Source organism: Heterodontus francisci, chromosome 35 (assembly GCF_036365525.1).
Source record: "Heterodontus francisci isolate sHetFra1 chromosome 35, sHetFra1.hap1, whole genome shotgun sequence".
Classification (NCBI taxonomy): Eukaryota; Metazoa; Chordata; class Chondrichthyes; order Heterodontiformes; family Heterodontidae; genus Heterodontus; species Heterodontus francisci.
The window spans coordinates 22,220,849-22,241,172 of record NC_090405.1 but is presented as its reverse complement, the minus strand read 5'-3'; the positions used below and the strand labels follow the sequence as shown (position 1 = coordinate 22,241,172).

Genomic DNA, 20,324 nt, shown 5'->3' with positions numbered 1-20,324 from the left:
CTTTGATACAAATTTGTTCACAGTTGCATTCAACCTGGAAAAAAAGCTCGACCTTAATCTCACTGAAGGAAAGTGTGACCGTGTTGTATGTTTCAAAGTGTGTGTGTCATTATGTGTTGCTTGTAACTGAGACTGAGACACGACGCAAGTGGGAGGGTTGATCTGAGGTTTGGAATATTTCTCAGTCAGGAACAAGAAAAATCAAAGGAACCAAATAAGAAAACCTATGTCTCATGTGGTTACCGAGAAACGGTGAGGAGATATTAAACTTTGTTCTATTCAAAACAGCTGTGTGAACTTTGACCTTTCCTGCCTTTTCTCAACAGTATTTGAAGTGTCTCGGTAACAATGTTCAGTGTTGAGGAGAGTGGGGTCTGGGTGAGCAGATGCTGAGTGTGACAGGGTCAGGACTGGATGCAGGAAGTTCTCTGACAGTCTCTCTTGCCGATGGGTTTGAGTTGATTTTCAACTGGGAGCAGCTGGTTTTTCGATAAATGAAGGAAGTTCCCTCCAACCATTTTTTTCTAACAGTGTAGGATAAGGATGTGAAGGGTTAATGCTGAAAACAGTGGGATCAACCCCTCCCACTGTCAGAGTAATGATGAAACAGTCACATGAGATGAGGTTTGGGAGAAGAGAGAGCAGCACCAAGGATGCTAGTTTCGGAGGCTTGATGAGTGTGTATATAGTATTGTGTAAATTAGAAAAGAGGTCTTAGTTCTTTCAGCAGGAAATGTGTCCAGAAAATATTGATAAAGTCACAATTTTATAATTCAGGAGTCGGAACACAGATATTAATTCCAAGTGACAGTTCTGGGTTCATTTAACAAAAGTAGAGAATAATATTACTCACTGCTTGAAATCCCCCAGTGAGGAGACAGTTAAACAGGTGATCTGTTGAGGCATCCTTCAATCCAAGGGTTCGACAGCATTTAATCTCCCTTTTTGGTGAAATTCTCTGTTATTTGAAACTTTTTTATCCAGCTTTGATGGGTGAGTGAAAAAACTGAAAAAAGTGAACAGTTCCATCCTTTCTTTTCTTTCTTCTTCCCTTCTTTCCATCAGGTTCTCTTTTCTGTCCTAGATCAATATAATGAGGAGAATCCCAATTTAATCTGCTGTTTCTGGTGTTTTATCCATTCCAATTAAAATTCAACATTCCAATCAAATCTATTTGTTATTCCACAGTGTCTCTCCATGTGTTTTATTCTGTTCTATTTGCTCACATTCTGTTTGATGATCAATGTTACATCTCACTCTCTTTTCTGGTGAAGATCAGAAGCAGTGATATCTTTTTGCACCACCCATCAAGTCGGCCTGAGGCTGTGCCTCGCCGATCATGTGGAGTTAGGAACATAAGAACAGGAGTCGACCATTCAGCCCATCGAGCCTGCCCCGTCATTCAATATGATCATGGCTGATCATCCACTTCAATGCCCTTTTCCCCACACTTTCCTCATATTCCCTTCTGTCATTTGTATTTAGAAATCTGTCAATCTCTGCTTTAAACATACTCAATGACTGAGCTTCCACAGCCCTCTGGGGTAGAGAATTCCAAAGATTCACAACCCTCTGAGGAACAGCATTTCTCCTCATCTCTGTCCTAAGCGGCTACTCCCTTATTTTGAAATTCCTTCCCTTGGTTCTTGACTCCCCAATCAGGGGAAACATCTTAGCTGCATCTACCCTGACTGTCATTTAAGTATTTTGTAGGTTTCAATGAGATCACCTCCCATTCTTCGAAACTCTAGAGAATACTGCCCCAGTTTCTCCAACCTTTCTTCATAGAACAGTCCCACCATCCCTGGAACAAGTCTGATGAACCTTCGTTGAACTCCCTCTGTGGCAATAATATCCTTCCTAAGGTAAGGAGACCAAAACTGCATTCCAAGTGCGGTCTAACCAAGTTTCTATACAATTGAAGCAAGAATTCACGACTCTCGTACTCAAATCCTCTTGTGATAAAGGCTAACATACTATTAGCTTTCCTAATTGCTTGCTGCACCTGCATGTTAGCTGTCAGTGACTTATTGACATGGACACCCAGGTCACCCTTATATTCTATACCTCAGCTAATAAAGGAAAGGATTCCACATACCTGCTGAACCACCTTATTGACCTGTCCTGCTACCTTCAGGGATCTGTGGACATTCGCTCCAACGTCCCTCACTTCCTCTACACCGTTCAGTGTTCTCCCATTAATTGTGTATTCCTTTGCCTTTTTTGACCTCCCAAATGCATCACCTCACCCTTGTCCAATTTGAATTCCATTTACCACTACTCTGCCCACCTGACCAGTCTATTGATATCTTCCTGCAGTGTACAGCTATCCTCCTCGCTATCAGCAACACGGACAATTTTCATGTCATCTGCAATCGTCTTGATTGTGCCCTCTACATTCATGTCCAAATCATTAATATATACCACAAAAAGCAGGGAACCTAGTTCTGAGCCCTGTGGAACACCACTTGAAACAGACCTCGAGTTGCACAAACATCCGTACCCAATTCCTTTTTGCTTCCTGCCACTGAGTCTATTTTATGTCCAGCTTGCTACATTCCCCTGGATCCCATGTGCTTTTATTTTTTTTAACCAGTTTGCCATGTGGGACCTTGTCAAAAGCCTTGCTAAAATCCATGTAGATCAGATCAACTGCACTATCCTCATTGTTACTTCTTCAAAAAATTCAATCAAGTTAGTCAGACAGGAGCTTCCCTGAACAAATCCATGCTGATGATACTTGATTAATCTGTGCCTTTCTAAGTGACAGTTTATCCTGTCTCTCAGAATTAATTCCAATAATTCACCCACTATTGAGGTTAGGCTGACTGGTCTTTAATTATTCGGTCTATCTCTTGCTTCCTTTTTCAACAATGGTGCAATGTTAGCAATAAAAACAAAATGTACTGCAAATACACAGCAGATCTGGCAGCATCTGTGGAGAGAGAAGCAAAGTTAACATTTCAGGTCAGTGACTTTTCATCAGAACAGATATGTTAACTTTGCTTCTCTCTCCACAGATGCTGCCAGACCTGCTGTGTATTTCCAGCACTAATAGTTTTTATTTCAGATTTCCAGCATCTGCAGAATTTTGCTTTTATTGCAGAGACCTCCAATCCTCTGACATCACACCTGTATCCAGTGAGGGATTGGAAACTGATGGTCAGACCTTCCACTATTTCCTCACTGGCTTCTTTTAACAGCCTGGGGTACATTTCATCCGGCCCTGATGATTTATCCACTTTCAAGGATGCTCATCCCATTTATACTTCTTCTCCCCCTCAGTTTATCATGTCCAATGCTTCACACTCCTTCTCCTTAATTATAATGTCTGCATCACCCCCTCATTTGTGAAGACAGTAAAGTATTCATTAACAAACATACCAACATCTTCAACCCTGACACATAGGTTACTTTTTAGTTCTTTGATGGGCCTTACTTTTTCCTCTGTTGCCTCTTACTCCCATGTATTGAAGAAATATCTTTGAATTCGTTTTGATTTTGCTTGTCAAAATTCTTTCATGCTCTGTGTTTTTCACCACTGCTCCCAAATGCCTGTAGTCATGTCAAAGCACAACTTGTCAGAAGTGGGATTTAAACCCACCCCTCCAGAGAGCGTTGTGATCTGAATGCACCATTTCAGACTGCTTGACCATCCTGTCTACCCCATGTGGATGCTTAATGCTGAGGTAGTTATCCATTCTTTGTGAAAATATTTGTGAGATTGTGGAAATGTCTGGAAGAGGAAAGACCAGCGGAAAAGCTCGGTCCAAGGCCAAGTCTCACTCCTCCCGGGCTGGACTGCAGTTCCCGGTGGGCCGTGTTCACAGGCTCCTGAGAAAGGGTAACTATGAAGAGCGTGTGGGTGCGGGAGCCCCGGTCTATCTGGCTGCTGTGCTCGAGTATCTGACCGCTGAAATCCTCGAGCTGGCCGGTAACGCGGCCCGGGACAACAAGAAGACCCGCATCATCCCCAGACACCTGCAGCTGGCCGTCCGCAACGACGAGGAGCTCAACAAGCTGCTGGGAGGAGTGATCATCACACAGGGCGGGGTGCTGCCTAATATCCAGGCCGTGCTGCTGCCCAAGAAAACCAGCGCTCAGAGCTTCCAGAAAAAGGAAAGCGGCCAAAATGTCATCTAATAACCCAAAGGCTCTTTTCAGAGCCACCCACAGTCTCTGTGAAAGGGCTGATTACTGTCTAATTCCAGCATGTCAGTAACAGGACAGAATAGGAACTATTTAAAATGTTTAAGCAACTATTTCAGTGGCTTCTCACTGTCCCCCTGATCCCTGTGTGAAGGGGAATTACCAATAGTCTAATTTATTCCTTTCCACACCAAGTTTGAGTTATTGGTCCCTTAAGGATTGCTGAATGGAGTCTTTTACCGCCAGTTACAGATAAGAAGTGGGAAAAAAATGACAGGTTAAAATTGTGCGTAAAATAGCGCCAGGAATTTGTGGCGAAAATAGCGGAATAAACAAAGGTTTTTAAAGGTTGGTGGAAAATATTTTACGAACAACTTTAAATAGATTTTCCAGTAATCGCTTCGTTCCGACACTGAAGTTGGCGCCTTTTGCAAATTCAAACTTTCTGCCAGGTCGACAATTTAAACCAATGTAATAAAAACAAGAAATGCTGGAACCACTCAGCAGGTCTGGCAGCATCTGTGGAACGAGAAGCAGAGTTAACGTTTTGGATCCGGAACTGTTCGCACCCACACTGTTTGGGATCATCTTTTCCCTGCTGCTCTCATATGCATTCAAGTCTTCAGAAGAAGGAATTTTCCTCCACACATGATCAGGTGGCAGGTTGATCAACCTTGCCTGTCTAAGAGCGAAGACCAAAGTACGGAAAGTCCTCATCAGGGAACTCCTCTTTGCTGACAATGCTGCATTAACATCTCACACTGAAGAGTGTCTGCAGAGTCTCATCGACAGGTTTGCGACTGCCTGCAACGAATGTGGCCTAACCATCAGCCTCAAGAAAACGAACATCATGGGACAGGACGTCAGAAATGCTCCATCCATCAATATCAGCAACCACACTCTGGAAGTGGTTCAAGAGTTCACCTACCTAGGCTCAACTATCACCAGTAACCTGTCTCTCGATGCAGAAATCAACAAGCGCATGGGAAAGACTTCCACTGCTATGTCCAGACTGGCCAAGTGAGTGTGGGAAAATGGCACACTGACACAGAACACAAAGGTCCGAGTGTATCAAGCCTGTGTCCTCAGTATCTTGCTCTACAGCAGCGAGGCCTGGACAACATACGTCAGCCAAGAGCGACGCCTCAATTCATTCCATTTTCGCTGCTTCCGGAGAATCCTTGGCATCAGGTGGCAGGACCGTATCTCTAACACAGAAGTCCTCGAGGTGACCAACATCCCCAGCTTATAGACCCTACTGAGCCAGCGGCGCCTGAGATGGCTTGGCCATGTGAGCCGCATGGAAGATGGCAGGATCCCCAAGGACACATTGTACAGTGAGCTCGCCACTGGTATCAGACCCACCGGCCATCCATGTCTCCACTTTAAAGACGTCTGCAAATGCGACATGAAGTTCTGTGACATTGATCACAAGTCATGGGAGTCAGTTGCCAGTGATCGCCAGAGCTGGCGGGCAGCCATAAAGGCGGGGCTATAGTGCGGCGAGTCGAAGAGACTTAGCAGTTGGCAGGAAAAAAGACAGAAGCGCAAGGGGAGAGCCAACTGCGTAACAGCCCTGACAACCAATTTTATCTGCAGCACCTGTGGAAGAGTCTGTCACTCTCGAATTGGTCTTTATAGCCACTCCAGGCACAGCTCCACAAACCACTGACCAGCTCCAGGCGCTTACCCATTGTCTCTCGAGACAAGGAGGCCAAAGAAGAAGGTGTGGCTTTTCACTGAGGGCATGTGTCGACTGGGGAAATAACTAACTGTAGAACCTCGGGCACTGTTTACACAGCCCGTTTAGAAAATCAAATCCACTGCACATCCTTGCTGCAAGTGAAATGTCAAATTTGGGGATTCCAGTTTTATTCCCGAATGCAGCACAGATTTATTCCAGTCAGTTCTGAACAGCCAATCCCAGCTCCCGTTTCCAGGTCACTGCTCTCTCTGTGTGAGGCGGTGGGTGGCTCTTAGAAGAGCCTTTGTTGTGTGTTTGCTGGAAAGGGTCGAGTTGTTCAGCCGCCAAATCCGTGGAGTGCGGCCCTGCCGTTTCAGAACGTACACCACATCCACGGCAATGACCGTCTTGCGCTTGGCGTGCTCAGTGTAGGTGACCGCATCCCTGATCACATTCTCCAGGAAAACCTTCAACACCCCGCGAGTCCCCTCATAGATCAAATCCGAGAACCGCTTGACCCCGCCATGGCGAGCCTGTCGGCGGATTGCTGGTTTAGTGATGCCCTGGATATTATCACGAAGCACTTTACGGTGCCGCTTTGCTCCGCCTTTTTAGTACCTCCCTCTCTCAATTTGTACCCTCTCCATTGACTCTACTCTCTTCACTTCCACTGATATTTTGTCCAATTCCACTTCCTTAGTGATCACTGATACAAAGTACTCATTAAGTAGATTAACATTGCCCTGCACTTCCAAGCATATATTACCCTCTTTGTCCCTAATAGGCCGCACTCTACCTCTTACTACCCACTTATCATTTACATGCTGCTCAAAGATTTTTGGGTTCCCTTTCATGTTGACTGTCAGTCTATTCTCATAGAAATATAGAATAAGCAAATATAGAAGATGTAAGTATTTCCCATCCTTGATGAGGTGGAACTTTTTTATGTTGTGGGTGGTAATGTCTCGGCCCACGAGTGAGGTGGAAGCAGAGACAATCAATGATTTGAAAAGGAAATTGGATGGATACTTGAAGGAAAGAAACTTGCAGGAGGAAAGGGATCGAGCTGGTGAGTGGAACTGACTCTACTGCTACGGGGAGAGCCAGCATGGACATGATGGGCCAAACGACCACCTTCTATGCTGTAAATGACTCTGTGTTGTTTCTCAAATTCAATCTACTGGTGCTTGGTAAATAATTTCAAAGTAAATTGTGCAACTGGAAAATCAGAACCAAGGCAAGGGACGCATAAGGAAGCAGAATTGCTGAAACCCAGGATTGAACCTGGGTTCCCATGGATCAGATACTCCTCCACTAGGGATCCACTAGGGATCATCCAAGTTACTTTTAAATCCTCCCATGGGTCCACATGTCAGACTGAGTTCCATGTTGTAGACTCAAGCAAAGGAAATCTGCTCAGTTCCAAAACTATCAGCAAATTGAAGCTGATTACGATCAACATCATCAGAGGTCAGAACGACGTGGTGAAAGAATACACCCTGAAGAAGGATCCACAATATATTCAAAGACATCAGCAAAGTAAAAAAGAAGAAAATCGATGATAAAAACAGAAAGTGCTGGAAAAACAGAGCGGATCTGGCAGCATCTGTGGAGAGAGAAACAGAGTTAACATTTCAGGTCAGTGACCCTTCTTCAGAACTGGCAGATATAAGAAATGTAAAAGATTTTAAGCAAGTAAAGTGGGGGTGGGGCAAGAGATAACAAAGGAGAAGGTATTGATAGGACAAGGTCACGGAATAGCTTAACAGAAGGAGAGGGCGGGGGAAGTGGGGGATGGAGAGGGTGGGGGGACATAGCGGGGGAAGTGAGGGGAGAGGGCGGGGAGAGGGGTGGGAAGCGAGTAGAGAGCGTGGGGGAAGCGGGGAGAGAGTGTGGGGGAAGCAAGTAGAGAGCGTGGGGGAAGTGGGGAGGGAGCGGCCGAAGACCTTGGTGGCGGTGGGTGTGCTCTCCTCCTCCTCCCCGCTCTCTCCGGACATTCTCCCCCGCCTGATCTCTCCGGCCATTCCCTGCTGCCATGTAAACACATGGCCTTTGTTTTGCTTTACATTGCCTTTGTGTGATTATTTGAGCAGCGCCATCTTTAGCCCTGGCAGCTGCCAGAACGTCGCTGACTGGGAGGTTTTATTTGAACAGGCTGCTTTTGCACATGTGCTGATGCAGCGCCACCTAGTGGTGGCGTTGTCAGCAAATGCAGCCTTTCATTTCCTGGTATGTTCGTGCGTGTTTTCTTTTGTACCCGTCAGTGCCTGGGAGGAGAGAGTCAGCTTCACTTCGTAACCGTGAATTTCGGGTGTGAGAATGTGGGTTTTTACTCTGTATGTTTCAATTTTTGGTCTGTGACTGTTTGTTTCTGCTATTGCGATGTGAGTTTCACCACCTATCTTTCAACAACTTGTATGTGAGCATCAGCTTTTGTCCAGATCTATCAGTTTCTGATATAGAGTCATAGAGTTATACAGCACAGAAACAGGCCCTTCGGCCCATCGTGTCTGTGCCGGCCATCAAGCACCTAACTATTCCATTTCCCATTTTCCAGTACTTGGCCTGTAGCCTTGTATGCTATGGCATTTCAATTGCTCATCTAAATACTTCTGAAATGTTGTGAGGGTTCCTGCCTCTACCACCCCTTCAGGCAGTGCGTTCCAGATTCCAACCACCCTCTGGGTAAAATTTTTTCCTCAAATCCCCTCTAAACCTCCTGCCCCTTACCTTAAATCTACGCCCCCTGGTTATTAACCCCTTTGCTATTGGAAATACTTTCTTCCTATCTAAACTATCAATGCCCTTCATAATTCTGTATAGCTCTCCCCTCAGCCTTCTCTGCTCTAAGGAAAACAACCCTCGCCTTTTCAGTCTCTCTTCATAGCTGAAATTCCCCAGTCCAGGCAACATCCTGGTGAATCTCCTCTGCACCCTCTCCAGGGCAATCACATCCTTCCTATCATGTGGTGCCCAAACAGTACACAGTACTCCATCTGTGGCCTAACTAGCATTTTATACAGCTCCATCATAACGCCCTGCTCTTATATTCTATGCCTCAGATGATCTATATCGTCCTGTAATCTAATATTTACGACGCCACCAATTTTCGTGTCATGTGTGAGAAAGGGTTTGATTCTATCCCTATCAATTTCTGTTACATGCATGTGTTTTTAATCTGCACCTCCTCTAGGTGAGTGTGTTTTATTCTCTGTAATGGTCAGTCTCTTGTAGGTGAGTCTGTGTTTTGCTTTTTATCTCTCAGTCTTCCAAGTATGAGCCTGGTTTTGTACCTAATTTTCTTTGTACCTTGCAGTATGGATATGGAAGAGAGGTTTTTACACATTACCTGCCAAATCCTGCGAAATGATTTTTGGGTTTCACACAGTATCTGTCAGTTTCCTGTCTAGGCCTGTTGTTTTAATCTGTCCCTGGCATTTGCTGGTTTGTTAGTGTGGGGTTTACACTGTACCTGTCAGTTTCTCAGATGTGAGTGTTGGTTTCACTTTGTATAGAATCATAGATCACAGAATACTTACAGCACAAAAGGAGGTTTCAGCTCATCGTGCTTGTGCTGCCTCTCTGCACAAGCAACTCAGCTCATGCCACATCCTCATGTATTCCATGAAAACCTGATTTTTTTTTCTCTTCAGATAATTATCATATATCCTTTTGAAAGCTATGGTTGAACCTTCCTCCGTCACACTCTCAGGCAGAACATATCAGATCTTAACCACTCGCTGCGTAAAAAAAGGTTTTTCCTCATGTTGCCTTTGGTTCTTTTCCCATTCACCTTAAATCGGTGTCCTCTGCTTACTCAGCCATGCGTAATATTTCCCATTGCTTTCTCAGTACTGATGGATTGTGAGGTGGGAGACAGCCAGAAGTCCCACTGAGCTGCACTGACTCCCAGCTGAAAAAGAAATGAGATAAAGTTCAATCTTTCACAGCGAGATGCTGCAGAGAGTTAAGATTCCCGAATGAAAGTGAGACTTTCTCATACTGTTGTTGAATTTCATTTCAAACACTCCTTGTCATCTCTGCTACTGAAGCCGAAAAATAGGGAAAATCTAAATGGCGCTCAAACTCACAACCCTGAGATTAAACGTCCCATGATTGACAGACTGAACTGTCACTTCTACTCTACCTCTGTTTGGATGGATGCAACTGTATGCTCCAATGCAAGGGCAGCTTTCAAATCCTCCCATGGGTCCACATGTCAGACTGAGTTCCATGTTGTAGACTCAAGCAAAGGAAATCTGCTCACTTCCAAAATTATCAGCAAATTGAAGCTGATTACGATCAACATCATCAGAGGTCAGAACTACCTGGTGAAAGAAGACACCCTGAAGAAGGAGCCACAATTATTCAAAGGCATTGACAAAGTGAAAAACAAGAAAATCGATGAGTCAATCCAAGCCAAACAGAAACAATTGAAGAATTCCATTCCAGACCAGAACACAATTTTGTTGCTTTTGGAGCCAGGTCTCAGTTAATGCTAGAACATGGCTACCTGCCTGACCCTAACCCGACGGGTCCCGATGACATGTGTCGGGTTTGGGTCGCTCCTCCGGGTTCAGCATTTGGGTTCAGCATTCGGGCTCAGGTCAGGGCGGGCTGGGTCAGACACACTCGAATACTCTAAATACCTTGTGTTATAATTGTGTTAGTGAAACACTGGAAACCGCAGATCTTTTGAAGTGTACTGCCTACTCTGCTTGGTATTTCAACTTGCTGTGTACTAATCAATAAACAGTTTTTGTGTACATTGTAGCAGAACTCAGCCCCAGGCACATAATTATCCGGTTAGCTCTTTCTTGCCCTTTCCTGATTCTAGGGGTGTTGAAGGTCTTTGCCATTTTAATCTTAATGAAATATTTACAATGTAATCAGTTGCTGCACTGTTGTGTAATATGATGTTTTTAATGAGTTCTATTTTTCATTGACACAAATTTAACCTTTTTGTGTTTTGGTTTCTCTCTTGGTTTTCCTTCGTGCTTTGTATTCTTGGTGACAAAAGCAGTTGAACAGCTACAATCTGCATGAATAGCAACTTCACCCTTTTCTTTAATTGCACAGTTTGCAAATGAATTGACTGCATCCCGTTAGGGGTTGGCAAGACTTCTTGTGCCTGCCTCAAAACATATTGTATTGAATAAAGATTGTAAAGTAAAGGAGGCTTGTAATGCAAATTAAGAGATTGAAAGGGGAAAGACAATGAATTATGCTCTAAATTTGGAATATATTTAATTAATTAAGTGTCAGACTTGATAAATCGCTGCTTTTAGTTTAATGTGGCCTCAGTGTTTATGGATAATTAATGAAATTAAGAGGCATTTTTTATATACAAAGCTGGGCATTAGTATTTAATAGTTGATATATAATTTTGAATATATTTTAATTTCTTTATTCATTTGACACGGCTAAATACGAAGCAGTCTTAAATAAGTTAATTTTTTTTTTTGTAAAATCTGATTACCAGATTAAAATATTAAATCACGGGAGACATTTCAAAGATTACTGAACCAGTAATCCAGAGGCCTAGACTCAAGATCCAGTGACAGCCAGGACGTTAAGGCGGGAAACACTCTGCACTAGTCTGCAGTGAGCGATTCCATCGAAGGTAGAGCACAATCTCTTTAATATAAGAATGTATATTTTATAATAATTAATCACTCAAGACCTTCCTGGTCTCTGCATCTCAGCTGCTCTCTTGATAAACTTGCAGCAAGTATTTCAACCTGTAAAGCAGGAGTCTAGGGAATGTATAATGATATTTTCTAGCCTTCGGGCAATATTTTAATCAATACAGTGTGGGACAACCTGTCTGGGCACAACTCCATGACTTTCTCTTTAACTAGTGACCTAACAATCACTAACTTCTATGATAACAATCTTCAGCTCATCACCTCCGGTACGTAGCTCTAATCTTAATGTACATTTAAACAACCTTTCAAGTCCAGTTACAGTTTTTGTTGCTTACCTGCACAAGCTTAAAAAGTGAAAAACGGAAGCAAGTTTAACTGAACATTCTGGTGGTCAGTTCGGGCACGGGAAAAAATGAAAGGACTCGGACCAGGTCGGATGTGGTGCTGTCAGGCTTGGGTCGGGTTACATTTGCTGACCCGAGCAGGCCTTTAGTTACTGTTGCAACCTTATATTCCCACTTGACAATCTGTATATTTTGTTCATTTCAATTTTGTCGACAAGCTCTTTGAATCCAGTTCCCCGGTCCTCAAGCAGGCTCAGTTTGGAAATCGATTCCGCTTTCTGGAAGGCTGAAACCAATCGATGACCTGAAACTAAAAATAGCAACAGAGAAGGGCTCATCTGGGATTTGAACCCAGGACCTCTCACATATTAATCACTTACATACCCAAAGCGAGAATCATACCCCTAGACCAACGAGCCACTATTGGTGAACTTTTTATTTGCTCCTGTGGAATTTCACTGGCGCCCACAGCCGATCATCCATTTTTTTCTGATCAAAGCAACATCCTGCAAAGCTGAAATAAAAACAGAAAGTGCTGGAAATACTCAGCACCTCGGGCAGCATCTGTGGAGAGAGAATCAGAATTAACATTTCAGGGTTTTCACCTTTTGTTTGAACCATCTTTTCAGACTGCTTCTGTCCATCCAATCTCACTTTTTATTCTATCCACATTCTGAAGGTGGTGCAGTGGTGAGCACTGCAATCTCACAACTCCAATGACCCAGGTTTAGTTCTGAGTACTGCTTGTGTGGAATTTGCAAGTGGTACTTTATCAAATAAACAACACCCACTGCATTCCCTTCATCAACTTTCTCAGATAGTTTATCAAAAAATGCAGTTAGATTTGTCAAGCATGAACTCCCATTTATAAATCCATGCCCACTCACCTCCGTTCACTCAAACCTCTCCAAATTTGATTAGATTAGAGATACAGCACTGAAACAGGCCCTTCGACCCACCGAGTCTGTGCCGAACATCAACCACCCATTTACACTAATCCCATATTCCGACCAAACATCCCCACCTGTCCCTATATTTCCCGACCACCTACCTATACTAGTGACAATTTATAATGGCCAATTTACCTATCAACCTGCAAGTCTTTTGGCTTGTGGGAGGAAACCCACATAGACACAGGGAGAACTTGCAAACTCCACACAAGCAGTACCCGGAATCGAACCTGGGTCCCTGGAGCTGTGAGGCTACAGTGCTAACCACTGCGCCACTGTGCCACCCAAATGACTTCAATTTTCTTCCTGACCTGTTGGTCTCATGCTGATAGCAAGCTCACCATAGAGCATGTATTTGGCAATGTGACCGTCATTCATTTGGCCCAGTCAACAGAGTCACCGCTGACTCAAGAGGGCAAACATGCTGCGGATCACTGCACGCTGGTGTACTTCCGCATTCGGCACTCTGTCCTGCCAGGAGATGTCCAATATCCATCTGAGACAGCGGAGGTGGAAGCTGTTCAGCTGCTTTCCTTGGCTTATATAAGTTGTTGATGCTTCTCTACTACAAAGGAGGGTGCTGAGATCACAAGCCTGTTACACGTGGAGCTTTGTATCGTTCAGTTTGCTGTCGGTTCACACTCATCTTCTCAACTTTGACATGACAGCTGCAGCATTGACAATCCTGGTGCTGATTTCAGTATCAAGGGACAGATTGCTGGTGATTGTTGATCCAAGGTATGTGAAGCTGTTGACAACCTCCAAAGTGAGGTTGTCGATGTTGATGGAAGGTGGAGTCTCTACGTCCTGGCCCATAACTTTGATCTTCCTGAGGCTGATCGTCAGTCCAAATTCCTTGCAGGCCAGGGAGAACCGATCTACAAGCTGCTGTCAGTGAACTTCATTATGGGATGTCAGCGCAGCATCATCAGCAAACAGCAACTCACAGACTAGGAATTTACCCACTTTGGTCTTGGCGCACAGTCTTGCCAAGTTGAACAGCTTGTCGTCAGCTCTGATGTGCAGGTGAACACCCCCATCTGAGTCACTGAAAGCGTACAATAGCAGCATGGAGAAGAATACACCAATTATAAAGGATGTGATAACTAGACAGTTAGAAAATAATGATATGATTGGGCAGAGTCAACATAGATTTATGAAAAGGAAAACAGGTTTGAAAAAACCCGTTGAGATTTTTGAGGTTGTTACATATAGAACAGATAAAGGAGAACCAGTGGATGTGTGGTATTTGCATTTTCCTTTGGTAAGATCCCACACAGGAGGTGAGTAAACAATATTAGAGCACATAGGATTGGGGATAATATACTGATATGGATTGAGAATTGGTTAACAGACCGAAAACAGAGAGCAGGAATAACGGGTCCTCCTCAGGATGGCAGGCTGTTACTATTGGGGTACTGCAAGGATCAGTGTTGGAGCCACAGCTGTTAACAACCTATATAAATGATTTGGATGTGGGGATTAAATGTAATATTTCCAAGTTTGCAGATGACACAAAGCTCGGTGAAGTGTGAGTTGTGAGGAGGATGCAGAGAGGCTTCCAGGGGACCTGGAGAGGCTAAGTGAATGGGCAAGAACATGGAATATAATGTGAGTAAGTGTGAAGTTATTCACTTTGGTAGAATAAACAGAAAGACAGAGTATTTCTTAAATGGTGAGAGGCTGGGAAGTGTTGATGTCCAAAGGGACCTGGGTGTCCTTGTTCCTGAGACACTAAAAGCTCTTGTGCAGGTGCAGCAATCAATTAGGAAGGCAAATGGTATGTTGGCCTTCACACGAGGGGTCATGAGTACAGGAGTAAAGATGTCTTGCTGCAATTGTATAGAGCCTTGGTGAATCCGCACTGGAGTATTGTGTACAGTTTAGTCTCCTCATCTAAGGACGGATATACTTGCCATAGAGGGAGTGAAACAGAGGGTCACCAGACTAATCCCTGGGATGGTGGGATTGTCTGATGAGGAAACTGGGCCTGTATTCCTTAAAGTTTCGAAGAATGAGAGGTGATCTCATTGAAACTGACAAAATTCTTACAGGGCGTGATAGTGTGGGTGTCGACAGGATGTTTGCCCTGGTTGGTGAGTCTAAAACCAGGGGACATAGTCTCAGAATAAGGAGCAGGCCATTTAAAACTGAGAAAAGGTTGAATTTCTTCACTCAGATGGTGGTGAATCATTGGAATTCTGTACCCCAGAGGGCTGTGGCAGCTCAATCATTGAGCATGTTCAAGACAGAAATTGATAGAAATCTTGATACTCATGATATCAAGGGATATGGGGATAGCAGGGGAAAGGGGCTTTGAGGTAGATAATCAGCCATGATCAAATTGAATGGTCGAGCAGGCTCGACGGGCTGAATGGCCTAGTCCTATGTTCCTCTGTTCCTAAGAGAGTTGGCGCCAGCGCGCAGCCCTGCTTTACCCCACTGCTGATCTTGAAAGTGTCTGATGTTGCTCCATTGTAACTGATGGAACTGTGCATGTTCTTGTGGAAAGAAGAAGAGACCATCTCTGCTGACAAGATCAAAGGCCCTGGTGATGTTTCTTAAAACATATGTGGCTCTGTGGTGCAATGGATAGCGTGTTGGACCTGATAAATAATGATAGAGAAAATGTTCAAAGGTGTGGGTTCGAGTCTCATCAAAGTCTAATTTTGGACCAGAGACACAGGAGCACGACGGAACAGAGAGATAAGAAGTGCGTCAAAAGCACAGACTTGGAGACAGAGCAAGGCAGGAGTGACATCACAATGGAGAGTGAGAGCAGGGAAACAGAGAGCCGCTGGGGTGAGTTTGCAGGATTTGGTTCTTGCTTCGGTGCAGTGGAAGGAGCTGTTTGGTGAGGATCTGGTAAGCTGTGACATCACAGGCAAGCAGGTAGTTCATTGATTTGGAAGAAGCTGCATGTTTGATGACTATCTGGTAAGTGATTAAGGTCCATTTTAGTCCTAACGTTTAAAATAGTAAACAAACTAGTGGTAAGCTTAATAAAATATACAATAAAATAAATAATTGAATAAAATAATTAAGTAGTTAATTAGAACACTTTAAGGATGACAGGACAGGTGATGTGTCACAGCTGCAGCATGTGGGAGCTCCTGGATGCCAGTGTGATCCAGGGCAAACACATCTGTAGTAAGTGTTTGCGGCTCAAAGAGTGAGAAAAAAGGAATGTAGTGGTAGTAGGAGACAGTATAGTAAGGTGGATTGACTCTGTTCTCTGCAGCAAAGAGCAAGAGTCCAGACGGCTGTGTTGCCTGCCGGTGTTCGGATTAAGGACATCTGCTCAGGGCTGGAGTGAAACATACAATGGGAGGGGGAGGATCCAGTTGTCGTGGTACATGTCGGTACCAACGACATAGGCAGGACAAGGATAGAGGTTCTGCATCGTCAGAATGAGGAACTAGGCAGCAAATTAAGAAGCAGAACCTCAAAGGTAATCATCTCTGGATTATTACCTGAGCCACGTGCAAATTGGCATAGGACAAATAAGATTAGAGAAACATATGCACAGCTCAAAGTCTGGTGTGGTAGTAGTGGGTTCTGGTTCGTGGGGCATTGGCACCAGTACTGGGGAAAGAGGTGGCTGTACCGTTGGGACAGTCTGCACCTGAACCATGCTGGGGCCGGTGTTCTAGCGAGCCACATAACTAGGGAAGTAGAGACGGTTTTAAACTGAATAGTGGGGGCAAGGGATCAAATTTGGGAAGATATGGTGAATCAAGGAGGAGAGACAAGGCAAGAGAGAAAGGTATAAATAGGGGAAATGATAAAGAGACCGAGACAGGAAGAGACAAAGCATACAAATCAAAGAGTAAATCAACAGATAAGGCTAGAGGTGACAAAAATAATAAAAGGACAAAACTAAATGCTCTGTATCTGAATGCATGGAGCATTCGAAACAAAACAAATGAACTGAGAGCACAAATAGCATAAATAAGTACGATCTCGATCTGATAGTCATTACAGAGACATGGCTGCAGGGCGACATAGATTGGAATGTGAATATTGGAGGTGACATGGCATTTAGGAAGGACAGGAAGCTTGGAAAAGGTGATGGGGTAGCTCTGTTAATTAATGATGGTATTAGCACAATAGAGAGGGATGACCTAAGTTTAGGAGATCAGGATGTAGAAGCAGTTTGGGTAGAGATGAGAAATCATGAAGGCAAGAAGTCACTTGTGGGAGCAGTGTATAGGCCACCTAACATTAACCACACTGTAGGATGGGGTATAAAGGAAGAAATAATGGCAGCTTGTCAGAAAGGTACAGCGATAATTATGGGGGGTTTTAATCTACATATAGACTGGAAAATTCAGATGGGCAGAGGTTGCCTAGATGAGGAATACATAGAATGTTTTTGGGATAACTTCTTGGAACAATACATTCTGGAGCCAACCAGAGAGCAGGCTATACTAGACCTGGCATTGTGCAACGAGATAGGATTAATTAATTACCTCATAGTTCAGGTGCCCCTAGGTAGTAGCAATCATAATATGATTGAATTTTACATTCAGTTTGAGGGAGAGAAGAGTGGGTCCCAGACTAGTATTTTAAACATAAATAAGGGCCTTTTGGCTAAGATCAAGTGTAGTATCTGTTCTTATCGGTGCTTATTTGGAAGAGAAGAAAGCATGATCATTGGCTTTTGATCCTGGGTAGGCTTTGAGTAAAATGGCTATAACCAATCTTCGCGCTTCAGGCCAGGGAGTGCGGAACACCGTTCGGGTGGTGGTGAAGGACAAGGAAGGAGATGCACTGGTCGATCGCACCTTCTTCATCAAGAAAATCCTCATCAATTGCTGTGGATTTCGAGCTTCGGACATCTTCTGCCTGCAGGATTTCCCCAACAGTGGGTATTTCGACATGATGTTCAAGAATGTGGCAGGATGCATCAAGTTCCTGTAGGCGTTCAAGGAGAAAGGGGACCAGGCGCCGTTGTCGATCCTCACAGTGAAGGCACTCTTCACAACGTGACCAGGTGGTGACGATTCACCTCTACAACCCCCATGTTCCGGTGGTGGATGTACTCACCTTTCTCGCCAAGTACGTCGAGGTGGCCGGCAGCAGCACTGATGTCAAGAACCCCTTTGAGATTTGGACCAGCAAGCGGCAGGTCAAGGTGACCTTGAAGGTCGATGCCAGTGGAACCATTATCCACCCTCCCTCCAGCTTCGCTATCGGGGGAAGTCGAGGCTTCTTGGTCTACGCTGGGCAGCCCAGATTTTGCTGCACCTGTGGCAAATCTGGTCACGCGGCAGCTAGCTGCAGCATGGTTGTTTGCAAGAACTGCAAGGAGGAAGGCCATCAGACCAAGGACTGTAAGCAGACTAAGTGTTGCAACTTGTGCGGTGCGGCAGGCCATCTCTACAAAACCTGCCCCAAACGCTGCCTCAGTTATGCTCAGGCAGCAAGGTCCAAGGAAAGGCCGGGAGAAGGTTCGACGAAGGCGTCAGGTGCTGGAAAGAAGACAAGCAACCTTCTCCGCAGTGAGGAACTTCTACCTGAGAAGGAGAACAAAGGGGAGGCAGCTGAAACCAGCGACCCAGCACCTCCCCTGCACCCGGAAACCCCTCCTCCACAGACAGAATCAATGGAGGAGGAGGCAGCAGATGGACAAACCGGTCAGTGGAAAGTGGTACAAAGGAAAAACACAAAGAAAAGACCTCCAAAAGCAGAACAGGTCACCACCCAAACCAGTGGCAAGAGGAGACTACCTTCTGAGACAGACTACAACAGCTCCTCTTCACTGGATGAGGAAGTGCTGGAACGACGGCCCCTTCAAAAGAAGCGGCAGAACTCCAAGGAGCTGGAAGATAACGCCCCCCAGCCCCCGGACACAGGAAGATGTGATGGGCCTGGCGAGCCCCAACCCCAAAGCGCCACACCTAACAACATGGCCAGCGCATCCCAGCTCCGGGACACTGAGAGCAAAGACATGTCTGGCGCACCTCAGCTCCGGGAAGCAGGGAGCAGTGATGTTTTCGAGGAGGAACAGAGGGGAACAGCAGAGGACAACCCTATCCTTACTGCCTACAAGACCCCCCCGATGTCAACCCAGCGGAACAAACCCTGCATGAAAAACCAGGAGGGGTTTCTGAGCCCAACGAATGTGAAACAGCTTGCGTACACTATGGGTATGCAGGAACATCCCGAAGGACTGGGACTAGCAAGGACAAATGGTATGGGAAGCAACAACCAACTTTTAAAAAATGGGTATAAGGATTGCTTCCACAAATGTGCGTAGCATTAAAGCGATATGTTTCAACCTTGGATTACCTTGCCAAGGTCAAAGCCGACCTCCTGTTTCTGCAGGAGTGTGGAATACCACATCTCAGCACCTACAGGCAGTGGTCACGATGGTGGTCCCATGGGCCATCGATCTGGTCGGGGGGTAATGACTGCCGTTCCTCCGGCCTGGGTATTCTGCTGCGGGGAGGTAACTTCACCATCTCCGAAGTTAAGGAGGTGGTGGGCGGTCGCCTCCTCGTAGCAGACGTAATGGACAACAACGCTCCGCTCCGGTTGATCAACGTGTACGCCCCGGTACAACGCAGCGAGCGGCTGACCGTCTTCCAGCAGCTCCCAATGCTGCTGGCGACGTCCAGGCCAGTCATCCTAGGCGGTGACTTCAACTGCATCATCAATGCGGCTGGACGATCCAGCAGTGACGACAGCAAACTGGACACTACGTCCAGATTCCTAATAGAAACAGTTAAAGATGCCAAACTGCACGACGTCTTCAGCAAACCTGCAGACGGAGCGCAGCGCAGATACACATGGTCAAGATCGAACGGGTCTGCCCGTTCCAGGATTGACTTCCTGTTTGTGTCCCGTGCTGTCACGGTCAGATCCACCGATGTCAAGCCGGTGTTCTTCTCCGACCACTGCCTCTTACTGGCCGACTGTCACTTACAGGACGTCCAGCGGGTTGGCAGAGGGAGGTAGAAGCTCAATGCTACACTGCTGACCCCAGAGAACGTTGAGGAACTCAAAAGGGATAACAAAGGTTGGAGGACCGTGAAACCTCTCTTTGAGTCTCCAGTTCAGTGGTGGGAAGCGATCAAGGAGAACATCAAGAGGTTCTTCATCCACAAAGGTGTTCAGAGGGCGAGAGAGAGACAGAGGGGAATGTCCCGACTCCAGAAAAGTATGCAAAATCTGCTCCGGCTGCAATCAATGGGGGTCGAGGTCAAGGAGGACCTCCAAGAGGTGAAGAGCCAGCAGGCCTCGTTCTTTGCCACGGAGGCCTCCAAGATCATCTTCCGGTCCAGATTTCGCTCCATTGAGCAGGATGAGATGTGCTCGCATTACTTCTTCCAAAAGGTACACACAGACAGCTCTGTTATCAGCAGCCTGAAGGAAGAGGATGGCTCAGTCACGTCTTCACAGTCTGACATACTAAGGATTAGCAAATACTTTAATGCTGGGCTGTATGACGTGAAGCCCACAGACAGCAGAGCCTCCCAGTCCTTCCTGTCATCTATCACAGAGGTCTTAGATAACAGCAGGAGGGAGAGACTGGACAAGCCGC

General features: G+C 45.4%; 1 long non-coding RNA gene and 1 other non-coding gene across 2 annotated transcripts in view; one reads left to right on the top strand and one right to left on the bottom strand.

Moving 5' to 3' along the window:
• Positions 1-20,324, top strand: part of LOC137350441 (uncharacterized) — a 41,895-nt gene that overhangs the window by 7,461 nt on the left and 14,110 nt on the right. The window contains exon 2 of the long non-coding RNA XR_010969419.1: positions 11,316-11,456. This is a non-coding gene — a long non-coding RNA (uncharacterized lncRNA). The remainder of the gene's footprint in view (positions 1-11,315; positions 11,457-20,324) is intronic.
• On the bottom strand, positions 12,156-12,244 carry trnap-ugg (transfer RNA proline (anticodon UGG)). Its single transcript is given in 2 exon segments — positions 12,156-12,191; positions 12,209-12,244. It is a non-coding gene; the product is annotated as a tRNA-Pro (tRNA).